The 18805-nt window shown below is 36.9% G+C and overlaps 1 pseudogene; it reads right to left on the reverse strand.

Annotated features, from left to right (window-relative positions):
- Positions 1 to 888: 888 nt before the first annotated feature.
- LOC112730114 (CYP enzymes assisting alcohol dehydrogenase-like) lies at positions 889 to 4045 on the reverse strand (annotated as a pseudogene).
- Positions 4046 to 18805: the final 14760 nt, after the last annotated feature.

Consider the following 18805-nt stretch of genomic DNA (forward strand, 5'->3'; position numbering starts at 1 on the left):
ATTTCGTTGAATAAATGTGAGAAAAGGTGATAAAATCCCCCAAATTAAGCACAAGATAAACCACGAAATTGGGGTTTATCACATTGCCAATAACAAGAACACTTTATTGCAATTCCTAGGGAGAATGACCCGAGGTTTGAATACTTCGATAAAGTGCGACTGGTATTGAAATATGAGAAGCCAGATATGCAGAGGAATTTCTTCGACTCCACAAAGCAATTTCTGGAATATGCTAAAGAAGAAATCACGAGGATTAAGGCTGAAATTGTTTATTTTTTGTAATATTATAAATATTCAAATACAAATTCGATAAAAATTTGTAATTATTAAACTTATATTTATTTTGTATGAAAACAGGTTTATTTTGCAATGAAAAAATCTAATAAATTCTATTTTATCTTACTGAAGAATTTACAAACGGATTTTCTATTTGTATTTAGTGTTTGGAATGGTATTCCAAGGCTCAAATTAACGACGAAAAATCAGTCGAAAATTTGTTGCTAATTACCGATAGAAAAACTGTCGAAAAATTACCGACAAAAAATCCGTCAAAAAATCTGCCTCTAATTACTGATAGAAAATCCGTTGAAAAATCTGTCTCTAATTACCGGTGAAAAATCTGTCGGAAAATCTGCCTCTAATTACCGACAAAAAATCTGTCTGAAAATCTGTCTCTAATTACCTACAGAAAATCCGTCGAAAAATCTGTCTCTAATTACCAACGAAAAATCCGTCGAAAAGTTTGACGCCCAAGGGAAATGTAGGGGAGAATTTACCGAGGAAAAATTTGTCGGTAACTAGTAAAAATCTGTCGGTAAATTACCTATTGGTGCTGACATTCATTTTGTTTCCTGTTCTAAGAACAGCTTCAAGGAGTTTGAGGAATAATCAACTGTTCCTTAATTCCTCACTTGTTGCCTGAAAAACATGAACAACTGATTATCAATTAGTTTCTCAGATACAGCCAAGAAATTAAAGATCACAAGGTGAAAGATCAAGCAAGTCAGACCTCTAGGGTTTGAAAAGACTTCCTGAGATAGTTGACTTCTAAATCAAAGTTAGAACTATATAGCATAGCTTCAAACCTCTTAAAGGCAAAAGGGATATCAAGCATAACTTTAAGAAACCTTTCCGCTGAGCCAAGTTTTGAGAGGTCAGCATTGTAGTTTTTGAGTTTTATCTCTTCCTCTTTAGTAGGAGCCATCTTTACTAGTGTATCTAATAGCTCAGCACCCAAAGCTTCAGGATTCCCTATTTCATCCAAATGTGGTGCGATAAATGTGATTGCAAAATAGAAATATAGGATATAGATAATGACTGGTTCAAGATAAAAATGAACAATAATGTGACAGGGGAACATCCTATCTTTAGAAGTTCAGATAACATATGTTAAATACTCATCATAGTAGATTAACGTAGAAAAAGTAAACATCATCTTTAGATTAGAGGATTGAAGCAAGTATTGGCTGCTGATTTTGATTTTATCATTTGTGAAATCCATGGTTCTCACAACTGTCAATGGAAATATGGAGATTATTCCAGTATATATGCATAGCTAGTCTCTAATTAATATGCATAGCATATAAGGTTAATAGTTGTCTTAATATATATGCATGCCACCTAATTAATATGCATTATTAAGGCAACTACCCAATATATATACATGCATAGCTAGTCTCTAATTAATATGCATCAAACTCTAGATTACAATCCAAAAATAAAACACTCTATTCAGTCATAGCTAGTCTCTAATTAACATACTAAATAAGAACAAAGATCTCCCCTACATCTCTAATTAAAATAGTAACTTGATTTAGAAGTCGTTCAACAATCATTAAAAATACTTCCCAAGATAGTGGCACGCATATAACTTGAAGGTAGATCGACGTAGATGTGCCAATTAACTCTATGTTATGTATGTGGACTGAGAATATACCATTAATTAATCTATGTTATGTATGTGGACTGAGAATATACCTGTTTAATGCATTTGTCACCTATGATGAGTAGGTCTGATATGGATTTTAACCCACCAAATATTGATCCTTTCAAAGTTCTTCCAAAAAGAATAGAAAATAAACCAAACGATACGAAAGGTTCAGTTCCTACACCAAGTGTTATTGTTTTACTTTATCCCTATACATGAGAAAGTTATAATTAGATTCACTTGCAATTTTTGAAGGATTATATAAAATCTATTTGTACACCACTTTTGTAGCTTCTAATGATTCAGTAAGCAAAGGGCCAACTCCAGTGCACTCAAATGAAAAATTCACACCAAGTCCATCAGTCAATTCTTTAACCAATTATAAAGGAGATTTATCATAATTACTTGAATTTATAAAGTGAGTCATTCCAAAAGCTTCACCTTTTTCTCTTTTCATGTCATTTATGTCAATCCCTATTATCTTAGTTGCCCCCAACATTTTTGCTACACTTATAACCTGCATTACAAGGAAATTCATTATTAATAAAAACTGAAGGCTAAAAATTATAATCATATACCAATGACAAAGATAATCATACCCCTAATCCAACAGCACCAAGACCAAAAACAACAACACTTGATCCACTTTCAACCTTAGCTTCCTTCCATGCAGCTCCATAGCAAATTGAGAACCCACATGAGATGAAGCTGCCATGAGCTGGATTAATGCTTGGATCAACCTTAACAAGGTAGTTAACATCGATAACCGTGTACTCAGACCACGTGGCACAACTCAAAGGATGATATAGCCTCTGGCCTCTACAGGACATCCTTGAAGTGTTATCTGGCATCAAGCCAGTTAGGCTCAGAGGATATGCCCGTATGCCCGTATCCATGCATATTAACTAGATAATTTAGAAAATGCTAAAGGCATAAATAATTTATGGTACTGTTCTGTTTCACTTTAAACTTGGTGAAGTATAACTTTTCTGTATGTTAAAGATACAAGTACCTTATTATCATTAAACTCATCTACCATCAACAAAAATATTCATGAAAAGCATGTTCAGACATAAACTAAGAGCATGTGAAAGTGTTAGGTTAGGCTTAAGTGACATAAAAAAGATTCATCCAACCTTGATTAGCTCTGCTCTTCTTTCAAGATCAATCCTAGCCACACCAAATATCATCTTTTCAGCAGAAACATCCATTTGTATTGTGACCTCATAGCCCACGAAAGCAACATCTCACCTCCACTGCACCTATACCCCCAATGAACAAGAAGTAAAAGAATTAATTACTAAATTTTAAAATTCTAAAAAAATTCCAAAAATAATCAAATAATAAATAGATAAACAAATAATAACTACTATTGTAAATCACTAAGAGGTTGAAGAAGAAAAAACTGACCTCCAATTAAATCACAATCCTAGGATTTATCCAGATAAATTATTCCACCAGAAATTATTCACAACTACTTTGAACTTTGGGTTTCTTTCTATGTTGTAATTTGACTTTAATTAACAAAATCAATAATGAAGTTGAATGAAGCTACTGCATGCACCTTTGCCTCCTTTCCTCCAAGTCTAAGAAAAAAGAGAAAACTGAAAAGGAATAAAACAACTATGCAGGCTATAAAGGGTTTAAACAAGCTTTATTTGCCTCAAACTATGGTGTTTTAACTTAGTGATATATTAGAAACTCGAGTCATATATTATAGGTGCAGGAAAGTGGCAGCATTGAAATAGGATATGTTGATACAATTAAAATAGTAGAATAGGACATCTCTTAAGAAAGTAATATACCTGGGACAATATCACTAGAATAATCAATGTAGGGAGCCCAATTTCAACACAATTTGCCAACTTCATAATCCAAAGAAAACCAATGATTTCACAGTGTGTTGTTTGTATATACAAGAGCTTATCAGAAATGGCAGATTGAGTCACATTTGAAGTTAGAGTAAAAGCCAAGTAGTAATGGCAGTGGCATAACCAGCTAAAATCAATTTTATCATTAAATGCTTTGAATTTACACCAACTAACCTCTGGATGCTATCGCTAGTAGTAGTGGCAGTGGCATAACCAGCTGCACCGTCAGACTAAACCTCGGAGACATTGTCACACGGTTTAACAAAAATGAAGCATTTACAATCTGAGATGCATCATTAACATATATGGTAGTAGTTTTAAGGAAAGTTACTACTTAGCACACTATGCAATTTATTCAATAAAGCTACTTCTATGGGAATATTATTTTCTATTGCCAGGCGATTACATCTAGTGATAGAAAAAGAAAGGGTCTATGATAGAGCAAAATGGACTTTGCTTGGAGAAAACAGCTTTACAGATATATCTCTCAAACATTGTTGAGAACTTGAGATAATAGACATACACAAAATAAAAGCTTTCCATTTTCTATCCACTTCCTTCATCATCTTGCTCAGAAGAGGGGAGGGGGGGGGAAGTTCTTGATAATTTATGAGAAGAGAAGGTGAAGTTGAGTAAACCTCATTGGTTACTCCAAACAAAAACAGCAGACACGGCCATAGAGAAGGTAGCAGCCAAACACCAGATACCTAGTATCAAGTGGAACCATTACGAAATTGTGTGCAAAAACCACAAAACATAAGCATAACAGCTAGAACATAATATCAACATCACACCTAATCTAGAAGCTATAACAAAGCAGTGGATTCTTGAGCAGTGCTCACACCAAATGGAATGCTTATATTACTTTGAGGAGTTATTCAAAGTGTGGATATCTATTTCAGAGACTAATGAAAAATGCTGGGAAAATGAAACAGCAATCAGAGATTAATGAAGGTAGAGAGGACCATGTCGAGGAGCATTGGCATAAATTAACAAACATGTAAATGCAATAGTTAAGCCGTGGAGCATTGGCATAAATTAACAAACAGAAAATATTATAAGTTAAACAAAACACATTAGAATCATATTCCAAAACCAATGTAAAAAAATCAAAGGTGAAACTGGCCTCAGTCTCCAAACAATAATTGCACATGTAACACCCTACCACACAGAGCTTTACACCTAAGATGGAAAACTGAGGTGGCGAGGTGCTACGACCTCTAAAATAAAATATAAATATATATAATAGTTGAAAGAATGTAGTATACTAGGAGCCTTGAAGAATGGGTAAGAACAAATCGCAAAAATAAAAGCGCAACGCTTAGGAAAGAGATTACTTGCGTATGAAGAAAACTAGATTTCTCAAACATATATAATAAAAGTAAGAACAGAGGGTCAAGAATACAAAATAACAAGCTCCTGACTCAGCCTGCGAAGCTAAAGCTGGCCGGAGAATATTTACATACATATATATACATAACCCAGAATCCAAAATACATATATAATAAATCCTGGTTCTCCATAAACCTCTAAGAGGTGCAAAATAATACAAGCATATATTTGAGGAGAGTCTATACACATAGCAAAAGACCAAAAGTAAAACCCCAAAATGAATCCACTTCGCTGCAGAAGTTCCAGACGCCAGTCGAGGTGCCTCTCGACCTGCATCTGAAAAACACAAATATCGTATAGGATGAGAACCGGGCGTTCTCAGTATGGTAAAGGTGCCTGCATATATAAGATATAAGGTCTAGGGAATGCAGAGGCAATCTAAGAGTGCCGACACTCAGATTATAAAACTTAAAGACTACAGTAGAAGCCATAAGTCAAGGTGGTTTTCTAAGTATTCCTAACTTAATCAAGTCTTTAAGCCTAACAAAATCCCTAACTTCTCTGCCTTTCCTCCGATCTTCCATCTCCGGGGAAATTACAAAGACAAACAAGCAAACAAAGGCAAACACATGTAAAATACAAGTAATAAAGATAGCAAATATAACAAATAGCATATTATAATCACTTAGGTAATCCCAATTAATGCGCAAACAAACAATTCAAACAATATGCATATGATGCATGCTTGTCCTATGGCTGATGATATCATCTGTCAGTTATATAGCCAACCCGACACGTTCTGGTAGCTAACCATGGACTGAAACACCCATCGCGGAGCAAGTGGGTTTGAGTAACAACCCCCTTGCTATTACCCAGGCGGGATTTTAAAAGCTCAACCTAGAGCGAGTGGAATAACCATTACTACTGCTACTACCCAGATATCACAAGCGGGATGAACCACCATCCTTGCTACTACCCAGGTATCTCAAGCATTGACCTGGAGCAAGCGGGACGAACCACAATCCTTGCTACTGTCCAGGTATCTCGGACATATACTCATTCAATCTCAATTCATATTATCAATTATAACTCATCAACAACAATCTCATTTCAACTTCATTTATTATATTCATTTATTCATTCATTATCAGTCATTGATTATCAATTTTGTCATCATTCATAACATCATCCTTTTCACACACTTCATTTTGTCCAAAAATCCGTCCACAGAAGATTACAAGCCTAATTCTCTGTCTCTAGACTCAAAACGAAAGTATCCTAGAAATCCAAACCCATTTTAAATAGTTACGTGAGTAAAATAAAAAAGAAAGTCATTTTCTCTTGCAAAAATTGGTTTCAAGTTTGAAAGCTCTGCACTAGGACAGAAAGCTACCCTGTTCTTAGAAAATTCACCAAAAATCATATTTTCATTTGATATATCTGAAACTTTTCAGAAATAAAACATACTTATAGAGCTTTAAATTAGTCAAATTCTCATAGAAAAAGTATTTTTCTGGAGAGAGTTATACTGATTACAAGTTTGCTTTTAAAAACTGGTTTCGCTGTCAAAACAGCTAAGAGCTCTATTTTTAAAACAAGCACAACTTCTTCAAAACAATTTATGAAAGTATGAAATTTCTACACAAACAAGAAAATAGTCCCAGTATCAATGTCATTTTGGTCCCACTCAAAATTATAGTCAGGATTGGGAGATATAAGCATGGAAAGTTGCTGGTTTGATTATGCAACAGCAGAAAATCAGCTTTAAAGTAATAAACTTCAAAACTTTATATCTCCTAATCCAACCATTAAAATTTATCCAAATTTTGTAGGATTGATCTACACATCACATAGATTAAAGAAAAATTAATTTTATCCAATTGTGATGGCTAGATCGTTCCCAAAAAGCGTCTGAAGCGGCTGCCAGAAAATAGATTATGCAGAATTTTGCCAAACTCAACTTCCAAAATATTTCAACCCCAAACCCTTTAAAACTTATCAAATCTTACCATAGTGGCTCAAAACCAAACTCAACTACACCACATCATTCCTTAATACACTAATTTACCATCTCCATCAAGTTTTCAATCCAACAACCCATGTTTAACACAACATCTTTAATACACATCATCATGATCATATCCAACAATTCAAGTTCAATATAACAATATACATACTCATCAAAACCTACATCATCATACACTTCAAATATCATCTTTCCACCATCATCAACTATATTCATGTCACAAAACCAATGAATTTCTCATGCCTCAACAAATCAAACATACATTGTCAACTAAACTACCAATCAAATCCAACATTCTCAATCCAACTTATCCTAAGTCGTCTAGCCTAAGTTTTCACAAGACATTACATATTAAATACGAGAAACTGGTATGCGAAATTGTTACTCAGTTTGTGAATTATTGTTCGAAATTGATTCCCTGGCGATGGCACCAAAAATGGCTGCACAGAACCATGGTCTAAACATATCTTCACAACTTCGCATAACTAACCAGCAAGTGCACTGGGTCGTCCAAGTAATACCTTACGTGAGTAAGGGTCGAATCCCACGGAGATTGTTGGTATGAAGCAAGCTATGGTCACCTTGTAAATCTCAGTCAGGCAGATATAAAATAGTTATGTAGTTTTCAAAAATTAGTAATAGAAAAAGGATAGAAATACTTATGTAAATCATTGGTGAGAATTTCAGATAAGCGTATGGAGATGCAATCGTTCCTCTGAACCTCCGCTTTCCTGCTGTCTTCATCCAATCAGTCTTACTCCTTTCCATGGCTGGCTTTATGCAAGGGCATCACCGTTGTCAGTGGCTACATCCCCTCCTCTTGTGAAAATGGTCCAAGATGCCCTGTCATGGCACGACTAATCATCTGAGGTTCCCGATCATGCTGGAATAGGATTCACCCTCCTTTTGCGTCTGTCACTACGCCCAGCACTCGCGAGTTTGAAGCTCGTCACAGTTATTCAATCATTGAATCCTACTCGGAATACCACAGACAAGGTTTAGACTTTCCGGATTCTCTTGAATGCCGCCATCATTCTAGCTTACACCACGAAGATTCCTGATTAAGAGATCTAAGAGACACTCATTCAATCTAAGGTAGAACAGAAGTGGTTGTCAGGCACGCGTTCATAAGGAATGATGATGATTGTCACGTTCATCACATTCAGATTGAAGTGCGAATGAATATCTTAGAAGCGGAACAAGTTGAATTGAATAGAAAAACAGTAGTACTTTGCATTAATCTTTGAGGAACAGCAGAGCTCCACACCTTAATCTATGGAGTGTAGAAACTCTACCGTTAAAAATACATAAGTGAAAGGTCCAGGCATGGCCAAATGGCCAGCCCCCAAAACGTGATCACAGGATCAAAATACAATCCAGGATGTCTAATACAATAGTAAAAAGTCCTATTTATAATAAACTAGTTACTAGGGTTTACAGAAGTAAGTAATTGATGCATAAATCCACTTCCGGGGACCACTTGGTGTGTGCTTGGGCTGAGCTTGAATGTTCCACGTGCAGAGGCTCTTTCTGGAGTTGAACGCCAGGTTGTAACGTATTTCTGGCGTTCAACTCTGGTTTGTGACTTGTTTCTGGCGTTTAACTCCAGACAGCAGCGTAGAACTGGCGTTCAATGCCCTTTTACGTCGTCTAAACTCGTTCAAAGTATGGACTATTATACATTGATGGAAAGCCCTGGATGTCTACTTTCCAACGCAGTTAAAAGCGCGCCATTTTGAGTTCTGTAGCTCCAAAAAATCCACTTTGAGTGAAGAGAGGTCAGAATCCAACAGCATCAGCAGTCCTTCTTCAACCTCTGAATCTGACTTTTGCTCAAGTCCCTCAATTTCAGCCAGAAAATACCTGAAATCACAGAAAAATACACAAACTCATAGTAAAGTCCAGAAATGTAAATTTAACATAAAAACTAATAAAAACATCCCTAAAAGTAACTAGATCCTACTAAAAACATACTAAAAATAATGCCAAAAAGCGTACAAATTATCCACTCATCACAACACCAAACTTAAATTGTTGCTTGTCCCCAAGCAACTGAAAATCAAATAGGATAAAAAGAAGAGAATATACTATAAATTCCAAACTATCAATGAAACATAGCTCCAATCATCATAGTTTTGGCACCTCACTTTATCCATTGAAGTTCAGAATGATTGGCTTCTATAGGAACTCAGAGTTCAGATAGTGTTATTAATTCTCCTAGTTCAGTATGATGATTTTGAACACAGCTATTTTATGAGTCTTGGCCGTGGCCCTAAGCACTTTGTTTTCTAGTATTACCACCGGATACATAAATGCCACAGACACATAATTGGGTGAACCTTTTTAGATTATGACTCAGCTTTGCTAAAGTCCCCAATTAGAGGTGTCCAGGGTTCTTAAGCACACTCTTTTTTTGCTTTGGACCTTGACTTTAACCGCTCAGTCTCAAGTTTTCACTTGACACCTACACGCCACAAGCACATGGTTAGGGACAGCTTAGTTTAGCCGCTTAGACCAGGATGTTATTCCTTTAGGCCCTCCTATCCACTGATGCTCAAAGCCTTGGGATCCTTTTTATTTGTCCTTGCCTTTTGGTTTTAAGGGTTATTGGCTTTTTGCTCTTCACTCTTGGTTTTAAGAGCTTTTGGCTTTTTCTGCTTGCTTTTTCTTTTTCTTTCTATTTTTTTTCTGCAAGCTTTGTTCTTTGCTGCTTTTTCTTGCTTCAAGAATCATTTTTATGATTTTTCAGATTATCAAATAACATGTTTCCTAGTCATCATTCTTTCAAGAGCCAACATATTTAACATTCTTAAACAACAACTTCAAAAGACATATGCACTGTTCAAGCATACATTCAGAAAACAAGAAGCATTGTCACCACATCAATATAATTAAACTAAGTTCAAGGATAAATTCGAAACTCATGTACTTCTTGTTCTTTTGAATTAAAACAGTTTTTATTTAAGAGAGGTGATGGATTCATAGGACATTCATAACTTTAAGACATAGTTACTAACTACTAATGATCATGTAATGAAGACACAAACATCGATAAGCACTTAACATAGAAAACGAAAAACAGAGAATGTAAGAACAAGGAATGAGTCCACCTTAGTGATGGTGGCGTTTCCTTCTTGAGGAACCAATGATGTCCTTGAGCTCTTCTATGTTTCTTCCTTGTCTTTGTTGCTCCTCCCTCATTGCTTTTTGATCTTCTCTTATTTCATGAAGGATGATGGAGTGCTCTAGATGTTCCACCCTTAATTGTCCCATGTTGGAGCTTAGTTCTCTTAGGGAGGTGTTGATTTGCTCCCAATAGTTTTGTAGAGGAAAATGCATTTGAGGCATCTCCGGGATCTCATGGTGATAAGCTTCATGCGCCTCTTGAGCTCCATGAATGGGCTCTCTTGCTTGCTCTATATTTTTCTTAGTGATGGGCTTGTCCTCTTTAATGAGGATATCTCCCTCTATGTCAATCCCAGCCGAATTGCATAGGTGGAAAATGAGGTGAGGAAAGGCTAACCTTGCCATAGTGGAGGACTTGTCAGCCACCTTGTAGAGTTCTTGAGGTATAATCTCATGAACTTCCACCTCTTCTCCAATCATGATGCTATGGATCATGATGGCCCGGTCTATAGTAACTTCAGACCGGTTGCTAGTGGGAATGATTGAGCATTGAATGAACTCCAACCATCCTCTAGCTACAGGCTTAAGGTCCAGTCTTCTTAGTTGAACCGGTTTTCCTTTTGAGTCAATCTTCCATTGAGCTCCTTCTACACATATGTCCATGAGGACTTGGTCTAACCTTTGATCAAAGTTGACTCTCCTTGTGTAGGGGCGTGCATTCTCTTCCATGTTTGGCAAGTTGAACGCCAACCTCACATTTTCCGGACTAAAATCTAAGTATTTTCCTCGAACCATGGTGAGATAATTCTTTGGGTTCGGGTTCTTACTTTGATCATGGTTCCTAATGATCCATGCATTAGCATAGAACTCTTGAACCATTAGGATGCCGACTTGTTGGATGGGGTTTGTTAGAACTTCCCAACCTCTTCTTTGAATTTCATGTCGGATCTCCGGATACTCATTTCTTTTGAGTTTGAAAGGGACCTCGGGGATCACTTCTTCTTGGCCACAACATCATAGAAGTGGTCTTGACGGGCTTTGGAGATGAACCTTTTCATCTCCCATGACTCGGAGGTGGAAGCTTTTGTCTTCCCTTTCCCTTTTCTAGAGGATTCTCCGGTCTTAGGTGCCATCAATGGTAATGGAAAAACAAAAAGCTTATGCTTTTACCACACCAAACTTAGAATTTTGCTCGCCCTCGAGCAAGAAAATAAAGAATTAGATGAAGAAGAAGAAGAAAAGATGGAGAAGATAGGGGGAGGTGTGTTTCGGCCAAGAAGAGAAGAGAGGGGTGTGTTGTGTAAAAATGAGGAAGAATGGAAGGCTTTATATAGGGGAGGGAGGGGGGTTAAGTTTCGGCCATATAGGGTGGGTTTGGGTGGGAAATTGATTTTGAATTTTGAAGGTAGGTGGAGTTTATGAGATAGGTTTATGGGGAAGAGTGGATGGATGTGAGTGGTGAAGAGGTGATGGGGAAGAGAGATTGAGGTGATTGGTGAAGGGTATTGGGGAAGAGTGTTTATGGGATTGTGTGAAAGAGGGGTGAGAAGAAGTGAGTGGAGGTAGGTGGGGATCCTGTGGGGTCCACAGATCCTGAGGTGATCCTGTGGGGTCCACAGATCCTGAGGTATTCAAGGATTTACAATCTTGCACCAAATTGGGCATGCAAAATGCCCTTGCACACAACTCTGGGCGTTCAGCGCCAGATTGGTGCTTGTTCTGGGCGTTGAACGCCCATTTGTAGCCTATTTCTGGCGTTGAACGCCAGAACCATGCTTGTTCTGGGCGTTCAGCGCCAGCTCTCCTCCAGGGTGCATTTCTGGCGTTCAAACGCCCAGATGCTGCCCATTTCTGGCGTTCAGCGCCAGAACCATGCTCTGTTCTGGCGTTGAACGCCCAAAACATGCTTCTTACTGGCATTTAAACGCCAGTAAGGTCTTCCTCCAGGGTGTGATTTTTCTTCTGCTATTTTTGATTCTGTTTTCAATTTTTATATTTATTTTGTGACTCCACATGATCATGAACCTAATAAAACATGAAAAACAATGAAAATTAGATAATTAAACATTGGGTTGCCTCCCAACAAACGCTTCTTTAATGTCAATAGCTTGACAGTGGGCTCTCATGGAGCCTCACAGATGTGCAGAGCTTTATTGAGACCTCCCAACACCAAACTTAGAGTTTGGATATGGGGGTTTGACACCAAACTTAGAGTTTGGTTGTGGCCTCCCAACACCAAACTTAGAGTTTGACTGTGGGGGCTTTGGTTGACTCTGCTTTGAGAGAAACTTTTTCTGCTTCCTCTCCATGGATGCAGAGAGAGATCCTTGAGTTGTAAACACAAGGTTGTCCTCATTTAATTGAAGGATCAATTCTCCTCTGTCCATATCAATCACAGTTCTTGCTGTGGCTAGGAAAGGTCTTCCTAGGATGATGGATTCATCCTCTTCCTTTCCAGTATCCAGGACTATGAAATCAGCAGGGATGTAAAGGCCTTCAACCTTTACTAACACGTCCTCTACTTGTCCATAAGCCTATTTTCTTGAATTGTCTGCCATCTCTAATGAGATTTTAGCAGCTTGTACCCCATAGATTCCTAGTTTCTCTATTACAGAGAGGGGCATGAGGTTTATCCCTGAACCAAGGTCACACAGAGCCTTAAAGATCATGGTGCCTATAGTACAAGGTATTATGAACTTTCCAGGATCCTGTCTCTTCTGAGGCAATGTCAGTTGATCCAGATCACTTAGTTCATTGGTGAATAAGGGAGGTTCATCTTCCCAAGTATCAATGCCAAATAATTTGGCATTTAGCTTCATGATTGCACTAAGAAACTTGGCAGCTTGCTCTTCAGTAACATCCTCATTCTCTTCAGAAGAGGAATACTCATCAGAGCTCATGAATGGCATAAGGAGGTTCAATGGAATCTCTATGGTCTCTAGATGAGCCTCAGAGTCCTTTGGTTCCTCAGAGGGAAGCTCCTTATTGATCACTGGACGTCCCAGGAGGTCTTCCTCCTTGGGATTCACGTCCTCTCCTTCCCTTACAGGTTCGGCCATGGTGCTTATGTCAATGGCCTTGCACTCTCCTTTTGGATTCTCTTCTGTATTGCTTGGGAGAGTACTAGGAGGGATTTCAGTGATCCTTTTACTCAGCTGGCCCACTTGTGCTTCCAAATTTCTAATGGAAGACCTTGTTTCATTCATGAAACTTACAGTGGCCTTGGATAGATTAGAGACTAAGTTTGCTAAATTAGAGGTATTTTGTTCAGAGTTCTCTGTCTGTTGCTGAGTGGATGATGGAAAAGGTTTATTATTGTTAAACCTATTTCTTCCACCATTATTAAAGCCTTGTTGAGGCCTTTGATCCTTCCATAAGAGATTTGGATGATTTCTCCATGATGGATTATAGGTGTTTCCATATGGTTCACCCATGTAATTTACCTCTGCTATTGCAGGGTTCTCAGGATCATAAGCTACTTCTTCATAAGAAGCCTCTTGAGTACTGTTGGATGCAGCTTGCATTCCATTCAGACTCTGAGAAATCATATTGACTTGCTGAGTCAATATTTTGTTCTGAGCCAATATGGCATTCAGAGTATCAACTTCAAGAAATCCCTTCTTCTGAGGCGTCCCATTGCTCACAGGATTCCTCTCAGAAGTGTACATGAACTGGTTATTAGCAACCATGTCAATGAGTTCTTGAGCTTCTGCAGGTATTTTCTTTAGGTGAATGGATCCACCTGCAGAAGTATCCAATGACATCTTTGATAGCTCAGATAAACCATCATAGAATATATCCAGGATGGTCCATTCTGAAAGCATGTCAGAAGGACACTTTTTGGTCAGCTGTTTGTATCTTTCCCAAGCTTCATAGAGGGATTCACCTTCTTTTTCTCTGAAGGTTTGAACATCAGCTCTAAGCTTGCTCAGCTTTTGAGGAGGAAAGAACTTGGCTAAGAAAGCCGTGACCAGCTTATCCCAAGAGTTCAGGCTGTCTTTGGGTTGAGAGTCCAACCATATTCTAGCTCTGTCTCTTACAGCAAAAGGGAAAAGCATGAGCCTGTAGACTTCAGGATCTACTCCATTAGTCTTAACAGTATCACAGATCTGCAAGAATTCAGTTAAGAACTGAAAAGGATCTTCAGATGGAAGTCCATAAAACTTGCAGTTCTGCTGCATCAGAGAAACTAGCTGAGGTTTCAGCTCAAAGTTGTTTGCTCCAATGGCAGGAATGGAGATGCTTCTTCCATGTAAATTGGAATTAGGTGCAGTAAATTCACCAAGCATCCTCCTTGCATTATTATTATTTTCGGCTGCCATCTCCTTTTCCTGTTCGAAAATTTTTAATAAGGTTGTCTTTGGATTGATGTAATTTAGCTTCTCTTAGTTTTCTCTTCAGAGTCCTTTCAGGTTCTGGATCAGCTTCAACAAGAATGCCTTTTTCTCTGTCCCTGCTCATAAGAAAGAGAAGAGAAAAAGAAAAGAAGAGGAATCCTCTATGTCACAGTAAAGAGGTTCCTTATTGTTAGTAGAAAAAGAAGAAGAAAAAAATTCGAACACAAATAGAGGGGGTTCAAATTTGGTGAGTGATGTGAGGAAGAGATGTTAGTAGATGAATAAATAAATAGAATAAGATGAGAGAGAGGGAGAGGATTTTCGAAAATAATTTTTGAAAAAGAGTTAGTGATTTTCGAAAATAGTTTTTGAAAAAGGTTAATAGTTTTTCGAAAATTCAAATAAAAAATAAAATAATTAGTTTAAATAAAAAACAAAATTTTGAAAAAGAGGGAGGTATTTTCGAAAATTAGAGAGAGAGAGAGAGTTAGTTGGATGGTTTTGAAAAAGATAAGAAACAAACAAAAAGTTAGTTAGTTAGTTGAAACAAATTTGAAAAGATAAGAAGTTAGGAAGTTAGAAAAGATATTTTGAAATCAAATTTTTGAAAAAGGTAAGATAAGAAGATATTTTTGAAAACATATGATTGAAATTAGTTTTTAAAAAAGATTTGATTTTTAAAATCACAATTAATGACTTGATTCATAAGAAATCATAAAATATGATTCTAGAACTTAAAGTTTGAATCTTTCTTAACAAGCAAGTAACAAACTTGAAATTTTTGAATCAAAACATTAATTGATGATGTTATTTTCGAAAATTATGATATAAAATTAAGAAAAAAATTTTTGAAAAATATTTTTGAAATTTTCGAAAATAACTAAAAAATTGAAAAAAAAATTTGATTTTTGAAAAAGATTTTTGAAAAAGATAAGATTTTCAAATTGAAAATTTGATTTGACTCATAAGAAACAACTAAGTTTTAAAATGTTTTGAAAAAGTCAATCCAAATTTTCGAATTTATGAGAAGAAAAAGGGAAAGATATTTTTTTGATTTTTGAATTTTTATGATGAGAGAGAAAAACAACAAAAATGATGCAATGCATGAAAGTTATGGATCAAAACAATGAATGCATGCAAGAATGCTATGAATGTCAAGATGAACACCAAGAACACTTTGAATGTCAAGATGAACACCAAGAACATATTTTTAAAAAATTTTTAATGCAAGGAAAACATGCAGGACACCAAACTTAGAATTCTTTAATGCTTAGACACTAAGAATTCAAGAATGCATATGAAAAACAAGAAAAGACACAAAACATGCAAATGCAAAGATCAAACAAGAAGACTTACCAAGAACAACTTGAAGATCATGAAGAACACTATGAATGCATGAAAATTTTTGAAAAAATGCAAGATGAGTATGCAATTGACACCAAACTTATAACATGACTCAAGACTCAAACCAGAAACACAAAAATATTTTTGATTTTTATGATTTTATGAATTTTTTTGTATTTTCTTTAATTTTTTCGACAATCATTTTGAAAAAAAGAAAAATAAGGATTCCAAAATTTTTAATATGAATTCCAGGAATCTTATGCTCTTTAGTCTAAAGCTCCAATCAAAGGGTCAGGCATGGCTTAATAGCCAACCAAGCTTTAGCATGTAACAGGTAGATCATGAACAGCAGTAGGTGGATTAGCACCAACTAGCTTGCTCTTGATAACAAATTGGAAGCCTCAGTCCAAATGAATTTAGACATGGCTTTACAGCCAGCCAGGCTTCACATGCTTCATGAAACACTAGAATTCATTCTTAAAAATTTTGAATAAAATTATAAAATTTTTGAAAACATTTTTATTTTAAAAAATTTTTCGAAAACAAAGGAGAAAATTTTGAAAGATTTTTTTTTGAACAATTTTTGAAAATAAAATAAAAAGAAAGTTACCTAATCTGAGCAACAAGATGAACCGTCAGTTGTCCAAACTCGAACAATCCCCGGCAACGGCGCCAAAAATTTGATATGCGAAATTGTCACTCAATTTGTGAATTATTGTTCGAAATTGATTCCCTGGCGATGGCACCAAAAACGGCTGCACAGAACCATGGTCTAAACATATCTTCACAACTTCGCATAACTAACCAGCAAGTGCACTGGGTCGTCCAAGTAATACCTTACGTGAGTAAGGGTCGAATCCCACGGAGATTGTTGGTATGAAGCAAGCTATGGTCACCTTGTAAATCTCAGTCAGGCGGATATAAAATAGTTATGTTGTTTTTGAAAATTAGTAATAGAAAAAGGATAGAAATACTTATGTAAATCATTGGTGAGAATTTCAGATAAGCGTATGGAGATGCAATCGTTCCTCTGAACCTCCGCTTTCCTGCTGTCTTCATCCAATCAGTCTTACTCCTTTCCATGACTGGCTTTATGCAAGGGCATCACTGTTGTCAGTGGCTACATCCCCTCCTCTTGTGAAAATGGTCCAAGATGCCCTGTCACGGCACGGCTAATCATCTGAGGTTCCCGATCATGCTGGAATAGGATTCACCCTCCTTTTGCGTCTGTCACTACGCCCAGCACTCACGAGTTTGAAGCTCGTCACAGTCATTCAATCATTGAATCCTACTCGGAATACCACAGACAAGGTTTAGACTTTCCGGATTCTCTTGAATGCCGCCATCATTCTAGCTTACACCACGAAGATTCCTGATTAAGAGATCTAAGAGACACTCATTCAATCTAAGGTAGAACAGAAGTGGTTGTCAGGCACGCGTTCATAAGGAATGATGATGATTGTCACGTTCATCACATTCAGATTGAAGTGCGAATGAATATCTTAGAAGCGGAACAAGTTGAATTGAATAGAAAAACAGTAGTACTTTGCATTAATCTTTGAGGAACAGCAGAGCTCCACACCTTAATCTATGGAGTATAGAAACTCTACCGTTAAAAATACATAAGTGAAAGGTCCAGGCATGGCCAAATGGCCAGCCCCCAAAACATGATCACAGGATCAAAATACAATCCAGGATGTCTAATACAATAGTAAAAAGTCCTATTTATAATAAACTAGTTACTAGGGTTTACAGAAGTAAGTAATTGATGCATAAATCCACTTCCGGGGCCCACTTGGTGTGTGCTTGGGCTGAGCTTGAATGTTCCACGTGCAGAGGCTCTTTCTGGAGTTGAACGCCAGGTTGTAACGTATTTCTGGCGTTCAACTCTGGTTTGTGACTTGTTTCTGGCGTTTAACTCCAGACAGCAGCGTAGAACTGGCGTTCAACGACCTTTTACGTCATCTAAACTCGTTCAAAGTATGGACTATTATACATTGCTGGAAAGCCATGGATGTCTACTTTCCAACTCAATTGGAAGCGCGCCATTTTGAGTTCTGTAACTCCAAAAAATCCACTTTGAGTGCAGGGAGGTCAGAATCCAACAGCATCAGCAGTCCTTCTTCAACCTCTGAATCTGACTTTTGCTCAAGTCCCTCAATTTCAGCCAGAAAATACCTGAAATCACAGAAAAACACACAAACTCATAGTAAAGTCCAGAAATGTAAATTTAACATAAAACCTAATGAAAACATCCCTAAAAGTAACTAGATCCTACTAAAAACATACTAAAAACAATGCCAAAAAGCGTACAAATTATCCGCTCATCAGAAACCAAAATCATACCTTGGCTGATTTCTCCCTAAGCCACAAAACCTTTCAAAATTCCTTCTCACCACAAGCTCCAAGCTCCAAATTCTCAATCAAGCAAGTTCAACTGAGCATCACTTGCTCCACATCATCAATTGACTCCAACTAATATCCAAATTCAATATAATATCACATATTATTACTATAATCAACGTAGAGTTCACTAAATTGGAAATTCACCAAAAATTAGGGGTTCCTTACCTCACCCACAGCTCAAATGAACAGAACCCAACAATTCCCGCAAGCTAATTCGGTCCTAAGAGATCAAAATCACATAATCCTCATTACAAAAATCCCATAAATTCAAAACTGAAGAGGGGATATTTGGGTAAGAAAAATTAGATTTCTTACCAAATTGGTTGGTGGGCTTTGTAGAAAATTTTGAGATGAACGCATGATCGCTGACGGCTCGTCAATCGAGCTCCAGATTGAAAGTTATTTAAGATTGAAATCAAGAGTGGATTAGGGTTCT

This window comes from Arachis hypogaea, chromosome 12, assembly GCF_003086295.3.
Source record: "Arachis hypogaea cultivar Tifrunner chromosome 12, arahy.Tifrunner.gnm2.J5K5, whole genome shotgun sequence".
Taxonomy (NCBI): Eukaryota; Viridiplantae; Streptophyta; class Magnoliopsida; order Fabales; family Fabaceae; genus Arachis; species Arachis hypogaea.